Raw genomic sequence first — 27,120 nt, 5'->3', positions numbered from 1 at the left:
GAATAGAATAGAATAGAATAGAATAGAATAGAATAGAATAGAATAGAATAGAATAGAATAGAATAGAATGTATCACTTGGAAGGGACCTACAGTGATCATCTAGTCCAAATGCTTGACCACTCAGGGCTAAACAAAAGTTAAAATATGTTGTTAAGGGCATTGCCCAAATGACTCTTAAACACTGACAGGCTTGGGGCATTCACCACCTCTCTAGTACGCCCATGTTGACCACCCTTTCGGTAAAGCAATACTTCCTAATGTCCAGCCTAAACCTTCCCTGTGTTGTTGATGATCTAGATTTCCCTTAAATATTATGACTGAATCTTTGACAGGAAATCAAAGCCAGCTTATATGGCCTAGTATTAATTTCTGAGATCTTAGAAACCCGTTTTCTGTTTAACTGATGCCATTAGCAATGCCAAATACATCACAAAATTCAGGAAGGTAAAGGTAAAAAATACTTACTGTCATCATTCTAATTCAAATGTTATAGCAGTCACATTCCATAAATTAAAACATCTGAGTGTGAGAACTTGTCTAAAATGTTCTTAATGGAGCTTAGTAATGTTTGTCTGGGGAACAAGAATATATTTCAACTACTTCTTGGCTAAACTGGAATTTAAAGTTAGAATCTAAACACTATAAGATTAACATTTAAAAGTCATATGCAAAATCGCCTGATTTTTAGGTATCGCTGCCTTTTTAGTGTCCTGGGAAAAATAGGAATGGCTATTTAAAGTGGCTATTGGCTATTTAAATAGCTACTTCTAAGACTATTTGAAATATCCAGTGCAACAAGCAAGAAGACACTTAAAGGGAACCATGAGGAAACAATGAACAAACAAATGAAACACTATTACCTTTCACACTTTTTATGCTAGTTAGGGCCTCACAAGAGTATCTTTTTCCCTGGGTACACTCCACCCACAGAGCTTTCCTGGGAGAAATGTCCACATTCTATTTTTTTTTCCCCCAAAAGGATGCAATAAAGCTCATTCGTTTCCTTTTATAGAGAGAGAATTGCTACACATCTTTATACAGCAGCTTGATTGTTAGAAAGTTCATCCATACTCTGGGGTTGTTTAGTTCAGTTTCTTTTCAACCTAAGGGGATTCAAACCAGCATGATATTTCCCCAAAGAATTACAGAAACAACTGAAAGCTGCAATAATCTTGTTAGTGAGTAATGTGCAGAATGCAAATAAAAATCTTGCACAGCAAAGCTTACAAAATCCTATAGCAGCACCACTGTAGAAAAATGATGTGAATATATATCTGTAGTTTCAATATCACAACAGGACCAACAATGACCAAACAAAGTACTACCATTGTGCTTTACTTCAGAGGAGAAGGCTATGTAAAAATGAGAAAAGTCTTGTCTGCAACCAGAAGAGGCACCTAAGAGAATTAAGCTCTTCCCAGCAACATGGAAATTTCTGAAGGATACCATGCAGCAAACACAGCATATTGCAAACACATTGCATATTATCTACTAAAAAATATTTGGAAAAGGAAAAAATAAAGCCAGGATGGCTATTCAGCAAAGCAAAAGATAGTATTAGAAACCAGAAAGTATTTTTCAAAATGTTGTTGTACACAAACAAAGAAAATGAAAAGCCTCATAAATTTTGACAGTTTAGATGTAAAAAGTACTGCTATGAAGGCAAAGAAAGAGTTTGAGAAGAAAACAGTAAAAAGAATAAAAAATAACAATAAAACTTTAATCTAAAGCCATAGCAGCAGAAAAGTCCTCCAGAGACACTTGTAGAATTGCCAAGAAAAGTTGTGTACTGGCTCAGCAAGGGCCAGCAGCTCCCTGGGCCCAAGCATCTGAAGAAACAGGGGATCTATCAGGGCAGGAGCCTCAACAGCCAGGTCTGTCCTACTGCCCCCAGCCAGGAAGTAGGGCAGGTATGGGCAACCAGAGTGCCCAGGATGGTGAGTGGCAGCCTGTCTCAGCTTACTGAGAACAAGGACATTGAGAGGAGTTTTTCATAAAGTGTGAGATGGAATTAGTGAATACTTAAATAAATATAGTCTCCTGGGGAAGATCCAACGTATTTTCTGTAAGGTTCAAGACACATCCAGTTGTATATATCCAGTTGACTTAAGCAGCTTGAGTTTTCAATAGTGCCTCAACAATCCGTGCCCAAAGGATGATGTTCTAAGTGACTCCTTGGAAGCATTATCTCAGTGCTCATCAGCAGCCAAAAAAACCTTAACAAATATTACAATTGGAAAAGAAATAAAGAACAATTCAGGCATATGAAGGACAAAAATGTCATGAGCAGTAATCATTGTGGATTCACCAAAGGGAAGTAATGCTTGACCATCTTGATAAACTCCCCTGACAAAATGATTGGCTTTGTAGATGAGAAGAGAGTGATGGATATTCACTAGGACCTTTGACATTTTCTCCCATAAGATACTCACAGAGAAGCTGTTGAAGAATGGGTTGAATGAGCAGACAGCAAGGTGGATTGAAAATTGTCTGAATGGAACACTGACCACTCCCTCAGACCCAGAATGGGGTGATCAGCAGCATAAAGTGTAGTTGTAGGCCAATAACTAGCAGTGTACTTTGTACTAGGCCAAGTCCTGCTTAACATCTTCATTAATTATCTGAATGATGGGTCAGTGTATCCATAGAAAGTTTACTAATGACACAAAACTGCAAGGAGTGGCTAGTTCACCAGAGGATTGTGCTGCCATAGAGAATGAGACTTCAACAGACTGTACAAATGGTTTGACAGGAAACTCATGAAGTTTATCAAGGGAAAGCGCAAAGTCCTTCACCTGGAGAGGAACAAACCCATGCACCACTATGTGTTGGTGTCTAGCAAACTGGAAAGCATCTTGGCAGAGAAGGACCTGGGGGGTCTTGTGGACACCTGGTTGAACATGAGCCAGAAATGTGCCCTTGCTGCAAAGAAAGAAAATGGTATCCTGAGCTGCATGAGGAGGAGTGTTCCCAGCAGACTGGGAGGTTGCCCTTTTGTGTACTGCTGGTGAGGCAACAAGTGGAATATTTGTGTCCAGGTCTGGGCTTCCCAGTATGTGAGAGACATGGACATAATGGAGAGAGTCCAAAGCCACAAAGAGGATGAAAGGACTGGAGCATCCTTTATTTAGCCAAGAGAACAAAAGATTTAGAAGGGATCTTATCAATGTATATAAGTACCTGAAGGAAGAGTGGAAAGAAGGCAGAGCTAGGCTCTTGACAGTGGTGCCCAGCAACAGGACCAGAGAAATGGGCACAAACTGAACCTCAGTTTCCTCTGAACATCAGAAAACACAGCTGTAAGGATGACTAATCACTGGCACAGGTTGCCCTGAGATGTTGCAGAGTCTTCATTCTTGGAGATATTCAGAAGCTGTCTGGGTATTGTCCTGGGCAACCATCTCTAAGTGATTCTGCTTGAGCAAGACAACTGAACCAGATGATCTCCAGAAGTCCCCGTGAACATCAACCATTCTTTGATGCTGTAATTCTATGAACAAATACAAAAATAACACTATGCTGTTGCACAAATCCATAGTATGGTTCACATGCTGAATTTTGTGTGCATTCTGATCTCCTCCTCCTCCTCTCAGAGAAATATACACTAATGCCCGACATGTTTATGAAGAAAGTTAGTAAGTTAATAGATGGGAAATCACTTTTTATAGTAAGATTTCATGCAGAGGTGGGGGATGTTCGCAAAGATTAAAGAAATGCTGCCTATAAATGCAATGTGTAGTATATGGAGAGAAGCAGAATAATCAGGATAGTCAGCTTGAGGAGATGTTCCTTTTTTGCAGCTTCTTCATCTATTAGATTGAACAACCACCATCACTGCATTTTTCTCTGTCTGAAGGGGCAGAGATCATCTAGAACAGTGACCACTCCTATAAGATGAAAAGCCATCTTCTCCTTCAGCTGTGATCTTCCTTCTGCCACACTACCTTTCACATTACATTTACAGTCTAATCATTTAAGCTTGTCCCTGTATTCATCTCCCCTCAAATACATTAATTCTTATGAGAAAATACGCTTTTCTATCTGTTATCATCTCTTTCAACTGTGAGACTGAATGCCCCATGGAAATCTTTCAGCGTGAACATAGTTAATGTCACCTTCTAAACAATCACATTTTCATTGCTGTCACCTGCTTCTCACATAAATCAATACTGATCAAATCAAGCAAGATTGAAGGATGAAAAACCTATGTAATGTAAACATAACAGTATACTAAACAATTGGCAGCAGAATTCTGAAAAGATGGATAGAAGAGTAAGGAACAGAGGGATGTTATTTTAGAAATGGAAAAGATTCAGGTAAAGGAAGCAAAGATTATCAAAAGAATGCTCAATTACACAGATGTAATAGAGGTCTACAAAATCAGGAGTGTCATAGAGAAGGTGGATAAGGATCAACAATTCATTGTCTCTTCCAGCAAAAGAATTATGGGCCATCATATGAAGGCAGCAGGAATCAAATTCAAACCAAACAAAAGCAAATGGTTGTTCTCTGAATGGGTATCAGAGCAGTAGAACAGTGTGTCAAAATCTATGCTAAGTACAAGACATGTACATAGATTCAAGGAGAAACTGAACACGAACTTGAAAGAAAGATCAGCAGGAAAGTCAGTAAACAAACAAATCACATCAGGCTCATGAATTACTCTGACCTGAACATAGCCAAAGGGTGGGAAGCATTTCAGGGAAATAGCATATGTACTTTTCCAGTTATTTTTCCTTGGGCATCCTCTCCTGCAAGGAACTAAATCCTCTGTTTTACAGGTAATCTGAGAACAATGCGGCTACAGGGGAGAGTTGAGCAAGAATTTGGTATTTATTCTCCAAGCCTAAAAGTGCTGCCTGGTGAATAACTGGAGCTCCTGAACTATTTCTATTAGAAAGTCTTTTTTGAGAGTCTGTTTGAACCTTAGAAAACCTATAGTCCATCATTCATACCAATGAAAAAGCCATCTCAACAGAAGAGGGGAAGACAAAAAAAATAAAGCAATTAACACTACTGTAAACAAAACGTTATTGCTTAACAAAATATAATTTTGTCATTAGAGTTACTAATATTTTCATTTTAAAAGTGATTAAGGCCAGAGTCATCTGAATATAGCCAGCAGACATGAAAAACCATTAAAAACTGACATTTCACAAACCATGTTCTGATGTATCATATATCAGCATCAGAGACACCACAAACTCATCGGACATAGAAGTTGAATAGTTCAGGTTTATTATACCTGATTAAGGGAACACAATGAAGAAAGGAAAGTTAAAAAAAAAAATCAGCAAAATGTTATTATAGTATCATTCCTAAAGAAAATTTCTCATATAGACAATACAGAAGTAAACTCAGAAATAAAACAATAATAATATAAATTATATCTGTTTCAACATGATCAGCACATCCCCACTCTCTGGGTTAATTTACATACTTTCCTTATGGAGGGTGACAGACAACATTTTAATTATGAATAATCAAGTTAATCAAGTTAAATCTAAGGGTCATTTCTTGCATCTGTTCAGTATGAAAAGGAAAGTAGCACATTAACTGAACTGAGGAACAGTAAAAAGGTCACATTTTAGGAATAGTGGTAAACGTATCTCAGATTCTATAAAACTTTACAGCTTTCAGGTACCAGAAATGATTATATGTACATGTGCATGTCATGCTCCCACGAAGTGCCTACCTAACTCTCTTCTTTGCTTCTGCTTGAAGAAGTTTAAACTTTAGCAATATTTGGATACAGAAAAAAAAAAGCTCTCCGGATCAGATGTTATTAAAGATGATTGCCCCCAGGGGATTTTAAAATTTAAATTTTAATTCTGAAAAGTGCCTTTCTGGTCACAGAAAGTAAAAAGAAAGAACTATTCACCAAGTCAAACCAGGACAGCCTCCTAAACAGCCCATATGCTGAGGGGCAGTATAGCATGTGGCCTTCTCATGAAGCTTCTGCCATGGGGCTTGTCTCTGCCATGGGGCTTCCCGAAGTGTGTAACTAGGCATTGCAAAGCTGTTCAAGGCACCACACTATTGCACAGGCAGGGACAGGACAATGAAAGCAACTGCCCACATTTGCAGACCTGTGAAATGTCAGCCTGAACCAAGAAACAGTTGTTGAAGTAAAACTGCTAAGAAATAGAGCATCAGTCTAGGTTTCTCTGAGGTATTAATAAAGTACCATCCTGGGCTCTCAAAGCACTTTCTCTTGGACTGACTGCTCCCTCTAGTCTGGTCAGATCCTTCCCACATTGCGTTTCAGTTTCATTGTGTTCCCTTGGGGCTCAACATCATTTTCTTCCCTAGCAATGTCTATCTTCCCTGAAAATCTATGCAGTTACAATTCAGGGTGAAATAAAGTCAAGTTTACTTGAAAAGAAAGATATAAAACCCACAAGTGGTACATTAATATTACTGCCACAATTGCTAGGCAGGTTTCTGACCATGATGTGTTGTAGCACCATGAGGCACTAGTCATTGCTCCTGCTCTAGCTTGGAATGAATTTGGGATCAGAGACTTGCCAAAGTAAACAAAACAGCACCAGAGGCTAGACATGGTCCTACAATTATCTTAAATGTTAATACAGCCTTTGCATCACTTGTGTCAAGTAGCACTCTTGCAAGTGATCCTGGCACCACAGTGTTCCAACAGGTGGTTTAGCTTGAGCCACCAATTTGGAGAACACAACAATGAAATAACCACACCCTTTCTCATCAGGTTCAGTGCCAGAAGTCAGACAGTGGAGGTACTGTCTGGTATTCTGACTTATGAAAGGATCTAATATATATATCATCATTCAAGATGTCTTACTGTACAGTTATCTTAAATTCTAAGTATGAGCATCTTTACATGCTGCACAATTTCCTTTATGAGATAGGTATATAGCAATGAAAGTATTCATATGTGAGAAGGTTCCAGAGCATTAAAGTCATCCAGTAATCCATGTTTCACATTCTCCTCTACTGGTACTCCTGTCTCACACATTGCCACGATAGGGCTGCAACTGTCTTCCTGGTCTGGACTACATATATCAGTCATGATCTGGCACGTGAGGCAGAAGAGAAGCTGCTTCATTGCACGTAAGGTGTTGTCTAACCCTTTTATGTAGTGGAGAGTCTGCCACAAAGCAGATTGCATCCTTGAGCCATGCTCCTCGAAAAGATCTCAGGATGTCAACCTGTCACACACCCCAGTACAACTGTGCTCCTGCATTTTTTTATTGCATTTTTTAATTCCATTCCATCATGTTTTTGTCTGTTTTCTACTGTCTTTTCATTTGCTTCTCTTGGAGTTAATACTTGTTCATCCTATAATAGCTGTACTCTAACTTCCCTTTCTTTCTCGTTCTTTTGCTATTTTACTTTCCCATCTGTGACATCACTCTCAGACCAAACTTTAGTTCTTAAGACACTCTACTTCTGCTTATTCTTGTAAGATTCCTATTGAAAAATTGTCTTGCTTTTTCCAAATAGGCACACAAATCTCTTCCTGACAGAAATCTAAGCAGACTTCAGGCTCCTCGTTCCATCTTAAGATGGAACTCTTATTGAACTGTTGCAAACACCTCTTCCCAGCTTGTCACTGTACTTTGTACTACAAAACACTTTTCTGTTTGTTCCTTAAACTCTGCCAAATTTCAAAATGAAATGTTAAAAAATATTACTGCCTTTTTACCAGAAAGGCATTGTTCTAGTAGCTAACAGCTGACTTTTCTCCCAGTGAGAACAACTGAACACTTTCCATGGAATTCAGTTCTAAAAACATTGACCTCAGTAAAAAATAATCTAGAATAATATAAAAGTGTAACATAGCAGAATAATCTTTGTTCTTTGCTGTTGTCATCTTCTTCATTATCTCCATTAATCTGTTAGCACGTCTTTCTAGTTTTTATTTCATTTCTTTCAGCTTTCCTGATGAATAAACACCTAGAGTACAGGAAATAAACACACTTGATATGTACAACTATTCCAAAGCAGAAGAAAAAGATGAGATGTAAGCTCAAGTACTCTTCAGACAGTGTATTTCTTCCAGCTTATTTGTTTTGACATTAACTGTACAAATAATATCTTCTAAGCCTGAACAAACAAACCTCTTCTAACAGCACAACAGATAACGTTAAAAAGTCTAAGGAACATCTGAAATGATCTAGTGTGTTATCTGTTTTGCTATATTACTTTTTAAAATATGTTTAGCAAAGAAAATTAATATGTAGATCCAAAACCGTGTCACTGGATATGCTAATCAACCTGTTCACATCATTGGTTTCAGTAATTTTTCATGTGGATAACATTTGAAAGTTTCAGTTTGAGGAATTTTAAACTCCCCTCTCTCTGCATTAAAACTTACATACCAGTAACTAGAAAAATAAGTCACATACTTCAATGAAACCATCTGTTACAAAATCATTCTGAGGTATATTTTATAGTAAGTGATGAAAAAAGCAAACAACCACCTGTTTAAAACTCATGACAGACAAGAGAACAAGACAAAAGTCACATTTTTACTTTGTTTTGAACCACAAAAGGCTAACAATTTTCTTAAGGGGACTAAATTTGTCATGGAATAGGGAGGACATTTAGGAGAAGATACGACAGTTTCTCTTGATAAAGATATTGATAAATGCCCATAAATGTTCTGAAATTAAGCAAGTACTAGATCTCTCTAATAATAATAAATAGAGTCTAGGAAAAAACCATTTTCAAGAAATACATTTAAAAGTGCAAGTTGGATGGTCTATTGTTGTCCATCTCAAAAACACATATGCTGCTAACTGCAATTTTCTACTCAAGAGTTTTCCAGAAAAAATATCCTGTAGTCTTCAAAGAATGCCCAATATAAAGATTGTTGGCACTACAATTTTTCTACAATTACATGGGCTCAAGAAAAGAGCTAACTATTGACTACAAATAAATAAATAGAAACAAGAAATGAAATGCCTACTGTGGACACTGTGTTATATTGCAAGTAAAATTCCATGCACTGCAAAAATGGTTATTTAAAAATAATGTTGCATAGTGGTAACCCAATCTTTTAACCAATAACTTCTCCAAGTGGAATCCTCTTAGGATGATGATTTTATAAACTGACCATAAGCCATGATCAAGAGCAAAATTGGAACATAATGTATTTACTGATGAATTATAGGAAGGACGTAGAAGAAACGCAGTAGGAAAAGTCACATTCTAGGCTAACAATGAATTTTTTTTTTCAGAAAATAATCTCTAATTTCACAGAAAAAAGAAGCTTTCACAGACTATTAGTAGGTTTTTCTATTTGTTTTCACAATCTTACAGCTATTCTGTCTCAAGATCATAGAAAATTAAATTTAAACTCTGGCAATCCCATCATTTTATAAAACTAGTTAGCTGTGACAGCACTAACCATCAAACCCAAAAAAGCTAAACTACTCAGTGTGATATGTGATACCTGCAGTAGATTAAGTACAACAGGGATCTGTCTTTGCGTGTGCTTAGAATATAAATAAAAGATTTTTTTTTTTAAGAATTCCTTTTCTGTTTTCATTCATATTCATCTACTTACAGATGTTCCAAACTTCTCCACATAGCTTTTATTACCAAAGGGTATACTGATTGCCAGTTAAAGAAGCTGATCTGGACCATTACAGTTTCGTGAATTAAGGCCAGTTACTGCTTTACAGGTTCAAAATATTTTTTTACCCCAAACCAATATTAAACGACAAATATAAAATTTACCTGAAACAAATATGAATTTTTGAGAAGAAATTGCATCATATTAATACACTATAAAATGTGGAAGCATGTTTGGTACTGTTACCTGACTTAGAGATCTACTGAAACTGTAACTTCTTTCTAAGTAACTGGGGATAAAATGTCTATATGTTGCAGCAGAACTAAAACATAGATGTCTAATGCAAATTAATACAAATTAAATTGAGTTGAAATAGACACTGCAGAATCAAATATATCTGATGGAAAACTGTAGTGGTTTCACCTTGGTTGAATGTCAGGTGTCCACCTAGACTGCGTTAACACCCTTCCCCCTTTTCTTTTCCAGAGGGAAGAGGGGAAAAACAAACACATGAAACCAAGGTTTATTAAGAAAAGGCAGTTTATATTTACACAGAGAAGAAAAGGGAACTAATAACACTACACACACACAGAAAAAAAACCTAACAGTAAATTCTACTTCCCCACAAGAAGCGACATCTCCTCCAAGGAGCAGCTGTCTACAGGGCAGCTATCAAGGAAGAGAGAGAGAGCTACTTCCTCCTCTCTGTCTTTATATCTGAGCTGATGTAACATGGTATGGAATATCTCTTTGGTCAATATTAATCAGGTGACCTGTTTTAGGTTCCCTCCCAGGAAAAGGAAGTGTTATTTAGCTAAACAAACCCACTACAATAACTTATCAGATATTTTGATTATTAGAGCGGTTCTGAATCTGTGTCCAGCTCCATCTATACGTTTTAGTAAGTCCATTTCTGGCTGACAGATTTTCAGAAATTAATTACTTTATTTATGGCCATTGATGAGTTGTAAAAAATGGAAAGAACTCGAGAAAGACACTTCAATATCATTGCTGACAGCTCCATGAAAGCACAGTTCCATGTGAAGTAGTTATTGGTTGGTTATGCAATATAAAGCTCATCTCCACACATACAAAGGGAAGGATAGGGTAACCCAAATCTCCTGCACCACCTATAAGACCATTTCCACAAGCTTAGAAGAGCACAGGGGCACAAAGTTGGGGGGAACTCCAGTATCTCAGGCAGAGAAACCTTCCCTGTTTTTTCCTGGGACTGTCTCAGGAGAGCTTCAGCTCCATGGCCTATGAGGTGTACCCATGAGGCACGGAAAGGTGTTTTCACACAGTATGGGATAGTAGGAAAAAGCATTTTGAGATTGTACAGGACTTGTTATGGGATGTTTGAGGGATGAACCAAAGGTGAAGAAATAGAGGGGGTCTAGGTGGTTTGAGTATGAACAAGGCACAGGAATATACCTCTTATCACAGGCTAGCCCTCATCAGCTCACCCCTCTGGCCATGCCCTGCACTAGATCAGCAGTCTGCCCTATCTTCTCATTAGACATCCTTTCTAAATGTTTTCCTGAGTGAAGGGGCTCTTTCTGCTGCTGCCTGTGTGTGTGTGTAGGTCTGAGTGCCAAGGCTGGAGTGAGATCACACATCACAGGGCCTGTGTGTCCACAGTGACAGCAGCTGGAACAGGTTGGGATATGTTCACCAGGGTGTGATCACGAGCAAACACCCAGAGCACAGAGAAGTGACCTTGGAGCCAGAAGGGTGAGCATGTCACTTGCAGGGAAACAGCAGGAGTTCAGTACTAGCAGGAGCAGGGTTTGTCCAGGCAAACTGCTGAGGACACTGGGGCTTGAGGAATCTACTGGGAGACTCATACGTACATGAGCATTTGCATCTGTGCATGAAACAATTAGGAAGAGCAAGAATCCAGGGAACTATCTACAAAGTAGTCATTGTGCATATTGTACATATACATTGTACATATATATTCTTATATTTCCTGCTAACAAACCTTTATTCTCATTAGCCAGAGAGGGGACCAGGATGAGGCGTTTAGTGCTGTTGGATGTTTGTGTGAGTGCTTAGTGTTTTCTACCTGGGTTGGTCTGTTGCCAGTCATGTGTTCATGTTTAGGTGGACTATGTACTGTGTGCCTGCATGTTGGTCATGGGGAAAATGTGCTCACCATCACTCCTGTCTGGATCTGGGGAAATGGAGAATGCAGCAGCCTTGGCTCTTTTGGGCTGCAGGATTCATCAGCCCCTACCAGTAATAAAAACAAAAAGGATGGAAATAAGAAGATGGGATGTCACCTAATATTTTAAGCTTTATAACACCACGGAATGAATCAGAGAATATCCACCTGTTCTAATATTAAGATTTCAGAAAAAAATTTGATAGACATGTGGTAGATAAAGGTACAACACAAACAGTGAAATTGGTTATCTGATGGAAAAGCTTAAACAGGAAAAAAGTTAAAATCTACTGCATTCAGACATGAGTGTAAAGTAATTAGAAGGAACTTCATAAAGGTATAAACTTAAGGTCAGTTTTGGCCATGCAATTTCTTAATTTAAGAAAAGGGGATATTCAGTTAAACTAAAACCATATCTAAAAACAATAAATGAAAATGCTTTGTTACATTGTGCATAATTCAGCAATGGTACTCATTATCCAAAGTTAATAGTCAACACAAGGCAGATGGCTAAAGATGCATATTAATTCAGTAAAATACCAGAAAGATTTAATTTGATATGAAGACTGAGAATACTCAAAACCTTGAATATTAAGTAGGATAAAATAATTGGAATTCAAGCCTTTATACCTCAGGGCATAAACCAATGACTAATTAAATATGATACAAAGAGAATGTCCTTCTAAACAAATTTTTCTGTAATTGCCTATAATATTTCTTGCAATTGGTAGTTTCTGCTGATGCAGGAAGGACACTATAATTAAGTGATCCAGAACACATATTCAGTATGATTTCTTAGGATCTATTTTAAATTATCTAGTGCTTATTTATTTATTTATTTTAATTACTTTAGCACTAGACAGCTGTCATAGCTCTCTCACCTATACAAAAAAAAGCAGGTCACACAGCTTTTGAAAGGTCTGGAATGGTTCTAATTTTTATTGCTAATTTTGTTAATGCTGATATTTCAAGCAGTGGGACTCATTTGAGTTAACTAATTTTTTCCACAAATATATGTTTTGCCATTGTAGCGAATGTCACAAAAGTAGATAGTAGTAACTAATTATGCAACTTCTTTGCATAATTATATTTCTCATTAGCAGAATAAACTCCATAAATAACAAATTTAAAGTGTAAGATGTTCTTTAAAGTGTAAGATGGATCATATATCAAAGGCAGATCCTTTGTAATGTTGTTTGCCTCTCAAAGATAATACTAATCTTAGCATAAAAGGCCATACTTCTCTGCACTAAGAGGATTTGTTTTTCTTCGCTGGAAGTCTTTGTTCTGAATGTTTTATCATGGTGAAATGTACAGTAATGAATACAGCATTTCATCATTGGTATTACACAGCAGATTACCCATTGTCTTCAAGTTGCTAAAAGTCCAGGAATCTTAGTGTTACTGTTCAAAGCATTTAAAATGGCATCTGCATGTTTTTCAATAAGCTGTGTTCTCTTTGAATTTTTTGTACCTTTATTACTACAATATTAATGTACAGAGGTGCTGTTTCTTTTTTGATTTAGTAAGTCTTCAGATGTGGAACTCACATGTGTCCATGAAGTTTTCGTCATTCAATATTTTAGACAGTTTGAAAAAAGATCTTGGCTTGCTAAAATATTACGTTGTCCATTTAAAAAAAATATTAAAGATATTACACAGAGTGAGGAAGTTCTAGGAAATCGAAAAGGGAGAGATTAACATTTCAGCTCAAGGCTGAGAGTTCTATTTTGCTACTTTTTGAGATCAACTATTAATGTGTATGCTTTAAGCTTCAGTTATAAATGTGCTTATTGACAAATGGCTTTTAACTACAGTGCTTCTAACTACAGTCTTCCAAATTCCAATTATGATCGACAAAACTAAAAACTATACAGAACCTGAATTTCTTTTCCAGCCTTGGAGAATGGGAGATGTCCCCACCAGGCTTAAGAAATCAGACCAAAATCCCAAGGCTTACCTTGTTCTCTTTGTAGTTTTTTTCTTCAGTATACCAGATCCATGTGCACAGATTTAGTGTCTGTGTAAATTGCTGTAATTATATCTCTGGAGACTGAAGTCCTTTTGTATAGTTACAAAGAAAACAAAGTGCAAGCAGCAATCAGATACATTTTCCCTCTGACACACTTCAACCTTGACCTGACAATACACAACTCCAGAGGGGATAAAATGCCATTCCCTATTCTCCTCTGATGTGATGCTGCTCAACTGCAATTTATAGGAAGGGGGCAGATCAGGTAACCTTAGCAGAAGACAGATCCCTACAAGACTACAAAAGAGCCAGAAATAGTAAGTGGTTCTGAGAAAAGAAATATTATGTCCAGACAAGAATTGCAGAGAGTTCAGTACACGAAACAGTCCTAACAGTCCTTGTTTGTACTTAGATACATGATCTAAATAGTCTATGTTCTAATGTTCTATGAAGTGCTTATATGGCTCACAACATATTGCACTTGTTTGCAATTGACATTTTCAGAAAGATTTCACACAACATAAATAAGGGACATAATCTGTTTTTTCCTTAACATTTGCCTGACCTCATCAGGAAAATAGCTGAGACTCTTGAAGTCACTAGTGTATTCAGCTACAGAAGCACTTCTGCAAATAGATAATGTGGTTATCATACTATAGCCAGAGAGTTTGCTATAGAATAGGATCTAGACAACGGAAATGGGTCCCTGATAGTCTGGACCCCGTACCAAGAAAACATGTTTTACAAAGCTTCTTATTTCTGAGGAAGTTCATTTGAGTAAAAGCATGTTTAGCATGTTTAAATGGCACTGACACGTCTGTAGAGAATTCTATAACTGTAAGTCCTCATCCTTTCATTTTTCCTGCTAAAAAATATCAAGAACTATGACCCATCTAGAACCATGGGAGTTCGTTGCAGATTGAGACTGAACGAGATACTTTTTCAGAACATCACTGAGATGAGATTAATGTGAGATGTATGTAAAGTCAATTTAGAAGATTTTTTCCTTTTGTTAGCAATTTTAGACAGATCATCAGTCAAATAAATTATTTTTCTAGTGTGAATATGTTAGGGGAGAAAAAGCAATATAGCTCTCATCCTACCCTTCATTGTTCCACATTTTACCCTTCCCTCCCGTTGTATTGACATCATTTGTATTTCCAGAACATCACTGTAGATCCTTTCTGGCTCCATGATGCCAAATGTCTAACAAAAAGGACCGGCACATTTCACTTATGGAATGTTAATCGTGTTACCTCTAGGGAAGAGTGGCAATGCAAAAGGTCCAAATTGGTCCTCCCACAGCATCCATATGTGGATAAGATGTGATGCAGCTCAAGAAAATATCTGTTTGAAACGGCACATATGTGTTTTTCCCTTCCTTTACTAAAAGAATATTTTCATTCCTAATCACAGTGTTGTAAGAAATCACTGTATTAAGCAATATCTCCTTTCAGAACGACAAACAGAAATATTTTCAACCCAAACCAAATAAGATGAAAAATCTATTGTAAAATTAGAATGTTATAGTCAAAAAGAATAATTTCTCTGAAAATTCTTTCAGTGATTATGAGTATTCATATACTCATTATATTTGTATTTTCATTCCCATAGAGATTCGGTCTATCCAGCATCACCTCTCAAATTTGAGAACTCTCTTATACTTTGCAGCTAACTAGTAATTTCTATTTTGAACAAAGTTCTCAGAATATAAGAATTTATAAAGAAGAATTAAGGATATTGTGATGTTTAAGAATATAGAACTCTTTATCCTCAAATATTTTAATATAGAGTTATATTGCATTCAATCAACATTTTGTTTATATGGCTGCAACTGTAACAAAATAGCTGAGCAGTGGATTTTAGAGGTATGTAATGCTTCCATCACTGGATTTCCTGAGGATATTGGTTGGATTTGATGCCTATGTACAGACAGAAAAAGATGAACCAGAACTCTTACACTCTGAGACTAAGCTGTTTTCCTGTTACTTTTCTCTCTTGACAATTTTCTGTAGAAGGCAAGGTTTGAGTAAATGTTCAAATATGCTGCTTATACAGGCTAGTGGAAATATTCTACTTTGTTCCTAAGACACAATGGACATTGTATTTAAAGTATAAGGCACTTTGAACAATAGGCCATGTTCAGAGTTTAGCTCACACTTCAGTTTTTGCCTCAATAAAACTGATGATGCAATACAAAGTGGATCAACAGTTGGAGCTAATCTATCATGGCTGTAATCTGCAGTAAGAGAAATAAATCTACTGGTTTGGGGTGAAGAATCAGTATTGTATTAGCTTACAAAAACCATGAAGATATTGAACTGGACAGGACCTCTAAGGTCAGCAAATACTCTTCTCTATCGTGTTACAAAAGCCTGTGCAGAAATAAAGTAAATTTCATCTTAAAATCAATTGCTTCTAAGCCTTTCTTCTTCTTTTTACAGTGATAATTAAAATATACTAATATTTCTACCATATATTTATCTTTGATTAATATATGTCATTTGTTTTCATACAAACGTGGCTCTCTTCACATTGCCCAGATGTATGGACCTTAAAATTCTTATGAGAAAAGAGTGATCATGTTCTATTTCAGCCTTCACTGAAGATTTAGCAGAACAAGCCCTTTTAGCATGTTCTAGCAAGAGAGATGTTATCTGCTTCATCAGCCAAGCTATATTTCTTCTATCCTTTAATCTTTCTTCAACTTGGCTCATCAACTTTTAGTACAGCAGTTTGGCAACTTGTCTGTATCTCCTTAAGTAAATTCTTACTTTCATATAATAGAAATACTTGGAAAATAGTCCTTGGAATATTTGAAATACCCCAAAGACTGCATTTGGGTTTTTTGATAGCTGCATCAAACTGCTGCACTCTTTTTCATATTCTGATTGTTTAATACAATACTATATTCAAAAGATGACTTATACAAATAATTGTTAGTATAACTGGCCTAATGTACAACTTTTATTTGTTATCATAAACAAGGCATTCTACTATTCTAGTTCCCACTTCAGCTTATTTTTTCCACTTTTTGTTCTATTTGTCATCTCCACCTTTGCTAGCCATTACCTCAAGTAACACAATTTCTATCACTTCAATGAGTTCCACATGGATGAGATTTACCATATTTCGCTTATCTAATCATTTCACTTGCACCACAAAAGTATTCAATTGGTTAATAAAAATAGCTCACATTTCTCATTTGACTCTAATTAGTCCTCTTTTTTCAATGTTCTTTGACATTTCTATAATGCTTCCATCTAACATTGTCCTTTCTTACTGTTCAGAAAAGAATATTAATGGAGACAATGCACAGGATAGAAGTCTGACACGGTGCAAAACCTGTCAAAAGGTGAGTTCTTTTAGGTTGTTTTTCTTTTTCTTTTTATACTTTTAACAACAATTTTGTAGCTTATCTTTGCACATAAGGAGCTATTGGACTGAATCTCAGAGTGCATGCAAGAAAAAGAAGGCGATAGCAGGAAGGTAAGAGTCTTTAGGTTGAGAGTGGCAGAAAGAGATAAGCTTCATGGGAACATGGCTAGATGAGCAAGTGCAGGATAGTCTGTTGGTATGTCAGCAGCAAAGAGCATGTGATAAGTATATAAAGCAGAAGAAAGAAGAAGAAAAATTGAAGGGAGTAGGTAAAAGGCTGGGGAAACAGAAAATTCAGAACCTTGAAAAAGAATACAAAACTTCCTTTCTTGATGAATAAAGACATGGAACAAGGACGGGGAAAAAGAATGGAATAAAGACCCCAGAATTAAGAAGTCTACTTACTGAAATGTAGTGCTCAACAAGATAAATGAACACAGGTTGGACAACATAAGCATGAGAAATCTTGAGCAACCCAAAAAAGCCAGTAACTTTCCAATGTGCACTAAATGAGATTAACAGGGTGCCCAAGTGATTCTGGTAAATTAAGGCGAGTTGTTGGTCATTCAGAAAGATTTTTCCAAAGCGATTCGTGGCTGCAAGTGGAGCCAGGGACATGTTCAACACTCCTAAATGATAATGAATTCAGCGTCAGCTGAAGACGCTTGGCAACTCACTGGATGAGGCTTTATAGCCTGCAGTACTGGTCATTTTTAGAGCCATTTCTTAATCAGCAAAGAAAACTATAGATCCCTGAATATTAACCGCCTGCTTGTTCTGAAGAAACTATAATTTCTGGCAGCCAGAACTGTAATATATGTATTCCACCATGAAATGGTGGGAAAGCAGACTTCATATTGCCCTTCCATACTGAAATGCTCACATTCTATAGGTAACTGGCCCTTCTACAGAATTGCTTTGGCATTGACGCATATTTAGTTCAGAGAGAAGTTAAAATGACCTGCAAAGACTAGCACTGACTTTTCTAGGATTTGAAAGTATACACCATTTTAAAAGTATATGTCCTGAAAGAGCAAATTCATTAGAAGGGGGGGTGAAAGAAGGGAAAACAGATGGAGTTAAAATAAAACTTATTCAGTGTTAAGTCTGTATCTTTAAAATTTACAAGCTGATGTGAAATGCAGACATTTCAAGAGAAAGAAACCTTTGGCTGTTGAATATAGCTTTGAAATTTTCCAATATAATTACTATGCTACGGCAATAACTGCTATTCAGGAATAAATATACAATTAGCCTGAACAATAACATTTAAAGAAACACATTTATTGACGAATACAAAGAAAATCCTATGTTTATGTAATGTAGCTGAGATAACAACCTTACTGGAAACTTATTTTTAAGGAAGACTTAATACTGTATGTAGTGGGTTGACACTGGCTGAATGCCAAAACCCATCAAAGCTGCTCTATCATTCCCCTCCAGAAATGGACAGAGGAGGGAATGTCTTGAAGGTTCATGAATTAAGGACTAGCAGAGATCACTCACTGAATACCATCAAGGGCAAAACACACTTGAATTGGGGACGTTAATTGAATCTATTATTAACAAAACCAGAGCAGGATAATGAGAAGTAAAATAATCTTAAAAACACCTTTCCCCAACCCCTCTCTCCTTCCCAAGCTCTACCCCCTCCCCCAAAGAAGTGCAAGGAGACAGGGAATGGGGGTTATGCCAAGTTCATCACAGGTTGTTCCTATTGCTGCTCAGGGAGAAGAGTCCCTCCCCTGCTCCAAGTATGAGGTCTTTTCCAAAGGAGACAGTCCTTCGTGAGCTTCTTCAAAGTGAGTCCATTCCATGGGCAACAGTTCTCCACAAACTGCTCCAATGTAGGTCACTCTTCCATGGGGTGCAGTCCTTCAGGCACAGGCCACTCTAGTGTGTTTTCCTCTCTTCACAGTTCTGCAGTTCCCTGCCAGGACCCTGCTCCAGCACAGGTTTCCCACGGGTTCACAGCCTCCTTCGGGAATCCACCTGCTTTGGAATGGGCCCCTCCACAGGCTGATGCCTGTTCAGCTGGTGCTACGAAAAAAATCTAGGAGCCGTAAGCTGGGGTGAGATAAGAAAGGGTTTAATTATGCCAAGGCAGTAGATGTTACACGACGCGCGTGCCCCGGGCTGTGCCCGAGATGTTACATTTATAACAATATCTGGCCAATCCCAAGTGTGTCCACCCTATAACTTTTGGCCTGGTCCACCCCCTGGCCCGCCTCCTGGAATTGGGTCGGGGGGCTTTTTGAGACCCCCTCTTCATCATTCTTCATCATCTTCAGGGTACAGAGAGCAGAGTCACCCAGTTCCTTGACTCTGTCCTGCGGTTTAGGCCAAGATACAAGCATTCTCCAAACAAGACAGGCTTGCCTTGACTAAGAGACTAAACATCTTCTACTGGATATGGGAATAGGGTTGATATGGGGAGTATGGAATGGGGTGAGAGGATTAAGGAATGTATAAACTAAGGGGTACTACGGGGAAGAGGGAGAAAGGGGTTTGTTTCTAAAATCTACTTCTATTACCTATAAAACTTATAAGGCTTACAAAATTAGAAAAATAAAAAACATTAGGGGGTTTAAGGCATCAGGCTGCAGGTGGATCTCTGCACTCCCGTGGTCCTCCATGGGCTGCAGGAGCACAGCTGCCTCACCATGGTCTGCATCACAGGCTGCAGGGGAACCTCAGCTCTGGCACCTGTAGCACCTCCTCCCCCTCCTTCTCCACTGACCTTGGTGTCTGCAGAGTTGTTCACATGCTCTCACTCCGCTCTTCCCTGGCTACAATTTTTGTTTGTGCAACAAATTTTTTCTCTTTCTTTAAAATGTTATCCCAGAGGTGTCACTGTCACTGACTGGCTAGGCCTTGACCAGCAGAAGGTCCGTCCTGGAGCCGGCTGGCATTGGCTCTGACAGACATAGAAGCAGCCCCCAAAGCCCCCCTGGCTAACAAAACCCAATACATTGTATAAAGCAATCTTAGAATATGGGTCCTTGATTTAAGACAACAGGAAAAAAAAATCATCCATGTTTAATATAGTCAATGTTTCAGTTAAATTTCACTTTTATTTTGAGATAGGACAATTCATTACATAACAAGACAGAGGAAATCTTTGATTATTGTAGTCCATAAAAAACATTTTCTGTGAAAATATTTTATTTATTTTCAGTTTGCTGTAGTTTATACATTGTGAAATATTGCTCTCTGTAGGGTACAGGTTGCATTCAAAGCTGACTTCTATCAAAAGGAATTTGTCTGTGTATATATCAAGGTTTCAGTGAACATCAGAAACTGTGGTTTACACTCTAAATTGATGTTGAAGTTTTTTTTAAAATTACTGAAGTTATTAAAATCATTTTTTCATTTTGTTCATATGCCCAGCTCAAGTACAGAACGGAAGGTAAGTGTATACAAGTCTGTAGTTTTAAGTCAGGCTATGTTTGGGAGCAAGAGTACTTTCAGTGAAGTCCTTGTAACAAGGATCAGCCAGTTCTGGACACCACTTCATGTATTGTAGCAACTGACTGCTGATGAGGCAGTATTCTACTCTTTTTGGAAAATTAACAACCACTGTTTTTCCACTGGTAAGCTTATCCTTTGGTGTGGGACGGAAAAAATAAATCCTGATTTGCCAGATGTCAGGTGTGACAACAGACCATAACTGCCTTGACTGGTTTCACCTTGGAGCCACTCCACGAGGCACCCAGCCCTTGTCCAAGCTGGCTGCCAGGAGCAGTGCCATCCGGGCTGTGCTGCAAGAGGGGCTGAGCACAGTGCTGCAGGTGCCCAGTGAGTCATTGGAGGGAGGTGGTAGCTGTCTGCTACAGGGAGGACTCCAGCATATCAGTTTTAGCAAGTCAACAGTCTCATTAATAGAGTTTGTAGAAGCGCATGTAACACCTGAAGAGGGACTTCTGTAATCCTCTTCTCTCTGAAATAAATATACAGGTTATTATTCTTTTTTTCATATACATAATTTCCCTTCAATTTTTTACAGAGAAGCATAATTACACTGTAATTTTTTACCTACAGTTGAATTTTTAGTCAGCTTGAATTGTTGCTTTTACATGTAGCAAAAGCCTATTCCCATCAAACATATGATGGGATCATTTCCACTCCTGTTGGAGATGTTATAAGTTTAGGAGTAACCAATATTATAGGACCTTTGCTGTGTTTGCCCAGGATCATAGATAATACAGCTCATAGTTATTTACCAACAATAGCATGTCTCTGGCCCAAGGAAGTTTGAGTCATGACTGTAATCTGTATTATAAAAAAACTGGAGTATCTATCTCACATATATTTATAATGGCACTTAGTGAATGTTTACAGTTCTATTCACCTGAAAAGTATAGAATTTTTTCTCTCTCCTAGGTATAACAATTTTATTAACTATGAATAACTCAGAAGAGTTAAACAAGTTTTGAGCAAGTTTTGAGAAAGATTGACAGACTCCCTGTCATGAGTGTTGGAAAACATAAAAATTTAGTGGGTTTGGATTTTTTTGTTGGTCTTTTTTTTTATTTCAAAGATTTTGGAAGAGAGTGATCTTACCTGTAGAAGACAAGAACAAGACAAACTAGTTCCATTATCATATAAAATTAGTGCGAAAAATTCAATGTTGCCTATATTAGTAAAAGCGATATTGTGGTTCCTTAGTCTTGATGGGAAACACTTACTACTGAGTGATCTCACTGGCAACATATGTATAATGCATCTGAGGTGCAAAATGGGGATTCTTATCTGGCACAACTCAAACAGTGATCAAAAAGAAGTTATTTTTCTCCTGAAAAATATGGTTCGCCTTAAAAAAGGAAACACCCAAAAACCCCCCACCTAAGGGTTGTTCAGTCAGCTATCCAAAAGACTTTTTTTCATATCTCTCAGTACCAAAGCCAGACACAAAGATGCAAACATTCATCACTCATAGGCAGATGCAAATCAGTAAAAAAATAATGCAGTTTCAGTTTTCCCAGGAACAAACATTGAACTGTACAGTAACAAAAATATAAGAAAAATCCAGGAAAATGTAACATAAATCCATGGAAACTAGGACACCTAACATGTATATATTTTTAACTTACTACGTTTGGGTGATATAATATAAACTTCTTAATTTAATCAAGTTTGATATTTGTAATCATTGTTCATACATTTCTCTTATAATTTAACAAATTAGACAATGGACTACACAATTGTACAATAAAAAAACTGGGATGCAGTACTGACAGTTTTGTTACTTCTAAAATAGACAATAAATTGCATACTTTTAAAAAATGTGTTCTAATTGTATTTTTTCTAATATAAACTTTTGCATTAAAAGAACAGTTTATATAAGAGTCAAGACATAAAAATTTGAAGGTTGGTTGTAAAGCAAGAGGGATGACATCCCTCTAAAATATTAACATTTCTGGTAATAAAGTCACTTTTTCAATTAAATAAAACTTTTTTTCTACATCTAATTTTGATGCCAGGCTCACGTAAGAGTGAGGTCAAGAGAAGTACTGTTAAAAATATGACTACGTTTTGTTACTTTATTATTCATTAATTTACTTGTCCAGAATGTTCCTTTTTATAGAGTATAAAATGTGATCTCCGACAGTATCTTGGTTCATAAAATACTGCTGATAACAATTGCATGAAGAAATCCTGTCATATATTTCCATAAAATTTGTCCTCAGATCTGATCAACAGATAATGTTGTTAGAAGCAGAGGGTCTATTATTATCATCGTATTTAATTGGGTTTATTAATAGAAGTATTTCCCCATGTTCTTTTGGAACCCTTACACTAATTTCTTCACTGATAGCAGTGGAGTCATACCACATTATATTGGATTATATTACACCATAAAGCGGTTCTGTGATGAAATGAATTGTGACTACTACATTTCAGCTCCTCTCTCACCCCTTGATGCTCAGCAAGGAAGCCCATGCCAACATTCTCTAAAATAGTCTCTTCTCTACATCCTGTAAATTTGTGCCACCTATGTACAATCCTGAGATGTTAGCAGAGGACTTCCTCTAAAGCATTTGCACTTTATTCATGCAGGTTAAGAGCCTAAACAGCTAGCTGGCCATTGTTTCTGGAGAATTACAGCTCCAATAAACTTCTGAGCATTGGTTTGTAAGCCAGAAATCACACTCTGTCATCAAGATCCACTTCTACACATAGTTTATTGTCTACTTTAATTTAATGTTATGTTACCGGATCTAAATTTGTGTTGGCACATGTGATAGTCACAACCTGTGAAAACAGGACTTCTATCATTGTGAAGCACAGGATCTCATCTTTGCAGAAGAAATTTCTTCAAAAAGCTTTGCAGTTTCAGGTTTTTTCTTAAATGTGATAAGTTTTTTAATAACTTACAAGGTTTTAGTTAATATAATTCCATGGGATGATCAACCATTTCAATTAAATAGCATTATTTATTTTTTTTTCTACCAGAAGCTTATTTTTATTCATACACCCATGACTGTATTCTTAGCCTGCAACTTAGTAATAGCCTTGTACTTTCAAATGTCTCCCACCTTCTGTCTTGTTTTGTTATGAAGTCTTAAACTTTACTTTCACGTCTCTTGTTACAAATACACCCCTGAGCTGAATTCAGTTTTACTTTAGGAACCAAAATGTAGTATCTTCTGGGTTCCTCTTAATTATGTTTCCTTAATTTTTCAAGAAATTGGGTTCAGAGGTATTACAGAGAGGCTTATTGGAACTTTTCTATTTGAATTTGAATTTGGAATTTTATTTTTAAGTTATGTTTTCCCTTTTGGTTTAATTTTTTATGAGGCAATTTTTCTTAATATTTCAAGGCACCAGCTCTGGTCTGAGCAAGGACATCTCTGCTGAAATCCTGGAGTTGTATCCATTACTGCTAGGGTCAACATGTGGCATTTCATTATGTGCTTCATGGCACATTTCATTCTAATGTGATCTGGAGAGAAATAAACAAAGTGTTGTTCCTTGGCAGGGTGGGAAATAAGAAATACTCAAATGTATGCATTATTTCTGCAGAGGTCAAAGTTTTACTGTCCTAACTCAGAAGTGATATAAATAATCAACCTTATTTCCAGGAGTCAGCTCAAACACAAGTCAGAGGACACATTACATAGAACCTAGAAGGTCAGTAACTCAAAAACATGATAATTCCAACATAGTGGGAACGTTTTCAAGAATGTTTTCTTCAGAAAAACTGATAGTTTAGTCTCTTCTTAGTTTATTCTCTTCATGAGACATCTCCTGCTGATTAACTAATACACCCTGTACAAACAGAAGCTGTTATGTGGACATTGTCTCAGCATGTCTAGAGTTTTCAGAAGGGGATCCAGCTTCCTGGAGCTTCACACAGCACCCATGTAGAGCTGATAATGATTATATGATACAACAAGAACTACCATTTCATTCCATTATTTTTGTTGCTCTGAGCATTGGGAATTGTCAGACTTTTCACTACCGTCTTTTTACAATATGTTCCTTTCAGATCCCACAAAATTTGTGTTCTCCCTCATGCTTTTCAATCCTGTTCACTAGACATATGTGAGTAATAAAATACTTCAGGTTGACTCATGTTGGTATTTTCTTTTAAAGAAAGATAGCTGGACTAAGATAAGCTTCCTCTGGTGCAGGTCCCCCACAGGCTACAAGGAATATCTGCCTTTGCATGGAGTTTGGCCTCCTTTTTTTGTGTTCCTTCTGTTGTTTCTCACTATTTTTGTTCCTGTCTTCCTCTGCCCGTGTGGTGTTTTCTGCCTCTGCTGAAATACATTTTACCAAGAAGCACTACTATCATTGCCAGCGGGCTCATCTGTGCCCTGCACTGGCTTCATTGAAGCCAGTTGGAATTGGCTGTCCGAGGGGCAGCCCCAGCCTTTTTTCACAGGACCTGTCTAAGTGGGCCTATCTGAAAGGAAGACACTGCAAAGAAGATATATTAATAGAACAAATGCTTGTTATAGGCAGCAATTTTTTTCAGCCTTCTTATAGCTAACACACAATTTCTCAATAGGAAGGAATCAGAATTAAAATTTATGTTCAGTATCTTCTCTCAGTGCTTTCAAAACCAAAGGAAATGGGTGGCTTTCTTCCCAGTTTGCTATTAATTTTGGCTTAAAACCTTCGTGGAAGACACTGGAGAAATAGAAGCTCCATGTTAGTGCTGTGCACAAGAAAGGAAGAGGCAGAATCTGGAACATTTAGCTTTGCTACCAGCCCAGACACCAATAGAGTAACAATCAAACCATAAAATATAAGAAGGGAGGAGGAGGCATAGGAGAAGAATAAAGTTATAATTGATGTGATATGTGTTTTTCTCACTCTTACTCTGAAAGGCAAGGAAATACAGCAAAATCTATATCAGGTTATAGCGTAGCGTAAAAGCCATTCCTCGGCAGAAGGAAGCGATTCAACTTGTAATTGTAAAGGCCATAGCCAAGCTGACTGGGCTTGGCATTTGGGAACAGTATAAATGGTTATTAAAATACGAGTCTCATTCAAATTGCTATGACAGGGCAGAGGGATGGAACATTACGAGGTCAGGTCATGCCAATTTCCATGGTAGACTTCAGTCCAGCAAGCCAATCAATCATCCAATACATTTAAGATTTTAACTAAACTAAGCTTGAAATAGAGGTCCACATTTATATCAGAGAGAAATGCATGAAAAGTGTGGAAACAGATTTGGAAACAAAAAAAAAAAAAATTGCTGTTGTCTATAGGATTATGCATATTATTTTTGTATCCACTTCTCTTAACAAAATGCACTATAATAAACAAAATAAAATACTTTTCTTGTATTCATTCTTAACTCTATGGTATTACTCAGGTCTTTACATGTATTTAGTAGCCTAAACTGGAAAAGTTAAAATTCTCAGGTTCATTGTATAAATAATATAAATGGTCTCTTCTTCAATACCTGTATGGGGTATTAATATCGTCTACTATCTGCAATAAAACTGCTATTTTTTCATAGAAAAAATAGAGAATACTCTGGAAGCTCCGGAAAAGAATCACTTGAATGTAGTTTGTTATCATAAGCTTTAACATTATATACAGATTAAGCACTTAAAACCAAAGAAATATGTTCATCATGAACACTTTCAGAGAATAAAGAGAGTTAAAGCAAACAGAGGAACACAATATACTCCAAAAAAAAAAAAAACCTTTTTTTTAAAAAAAAAGTCTACTGATTAATATCTCATTTTACTATGTTATGGCATAGAGGAAACTGCCAAAAGCTCTAACTAAAATTAAAAAGAAAAATGGAAATATTGAGAGCATTACAATATTACAATTAAGAAGGAAATAAAAATAAATATCAATAAAATTCTATATAAAATACTAAGATATTAACACATACTATTTGTCCTCAATACTACACAAAAATTAAAACATTTTTGTGTGTTGGAGAAAAGAATCTTTGAATTGTAACATTTCAGCTTCATGTAATGAATGTTCTTTTCTAGCATTGTCAGAGAACAACAGTGAACAAAGCATTTCAAGAAGAATGAAGAAATGCCTTGTATCTGAAAATTACGTTAGAGAACATAAAACCAATCCATCCTATTAATCCAGATGCTCAAGCAATTCAGTTTGTCTTCTGCTTAAAGGTATCTAATAAGATCAATGAGAACAAAGGGAGAACCACGGACTTCTCATGAGAAGGACTAATGAGTATTTAATATCAAACAGACTCAGATATTAATTAATTAACTACTTGAACATTTCAAATTGATATGAACAAAAAAACAAACAAGCAAATCTGTAGCCCTTGTTACATAGTTCTCTAGCAAGTTCTTTAATTACACCCATGGGAAAAGAAAGTATTTGACCACACCTTGAAGGCAAACAAACAGATCACATGCAAGCACACTCAGTGAAAAAGCATTTCCTAATATTCAGATGGAACTTCTGTATTTCAGTTTAGGATAGGATAGGATAGGATAGGTTTAGAATAGAACAGAATAGAATAGAATAGAATAGAATAGAATAGAATAGAATAGAATAGAATAGAATAGAATAGAATAGAATAGAATAGA

This window comes from Neopelma chrysocephalum, unplaced genomic scaffold, assembly GCF_003984885.1.
Source record: "Neopelma chrysocephalum unplaced genomic scaffold, ASM398488v2 Primary Assembly neopelma1_45, whole genome shotgun sequence".
Classification (NCBI taxonomy): domain Eukaryota; kingdom Metazoa; phylum Chordata; class Aves; order Passeriformes; family Pipridae; genus Neopelma; species Neopelma chrysocephalum.
Note: the sequence above shows the minus strand (reverse complement) of the source record.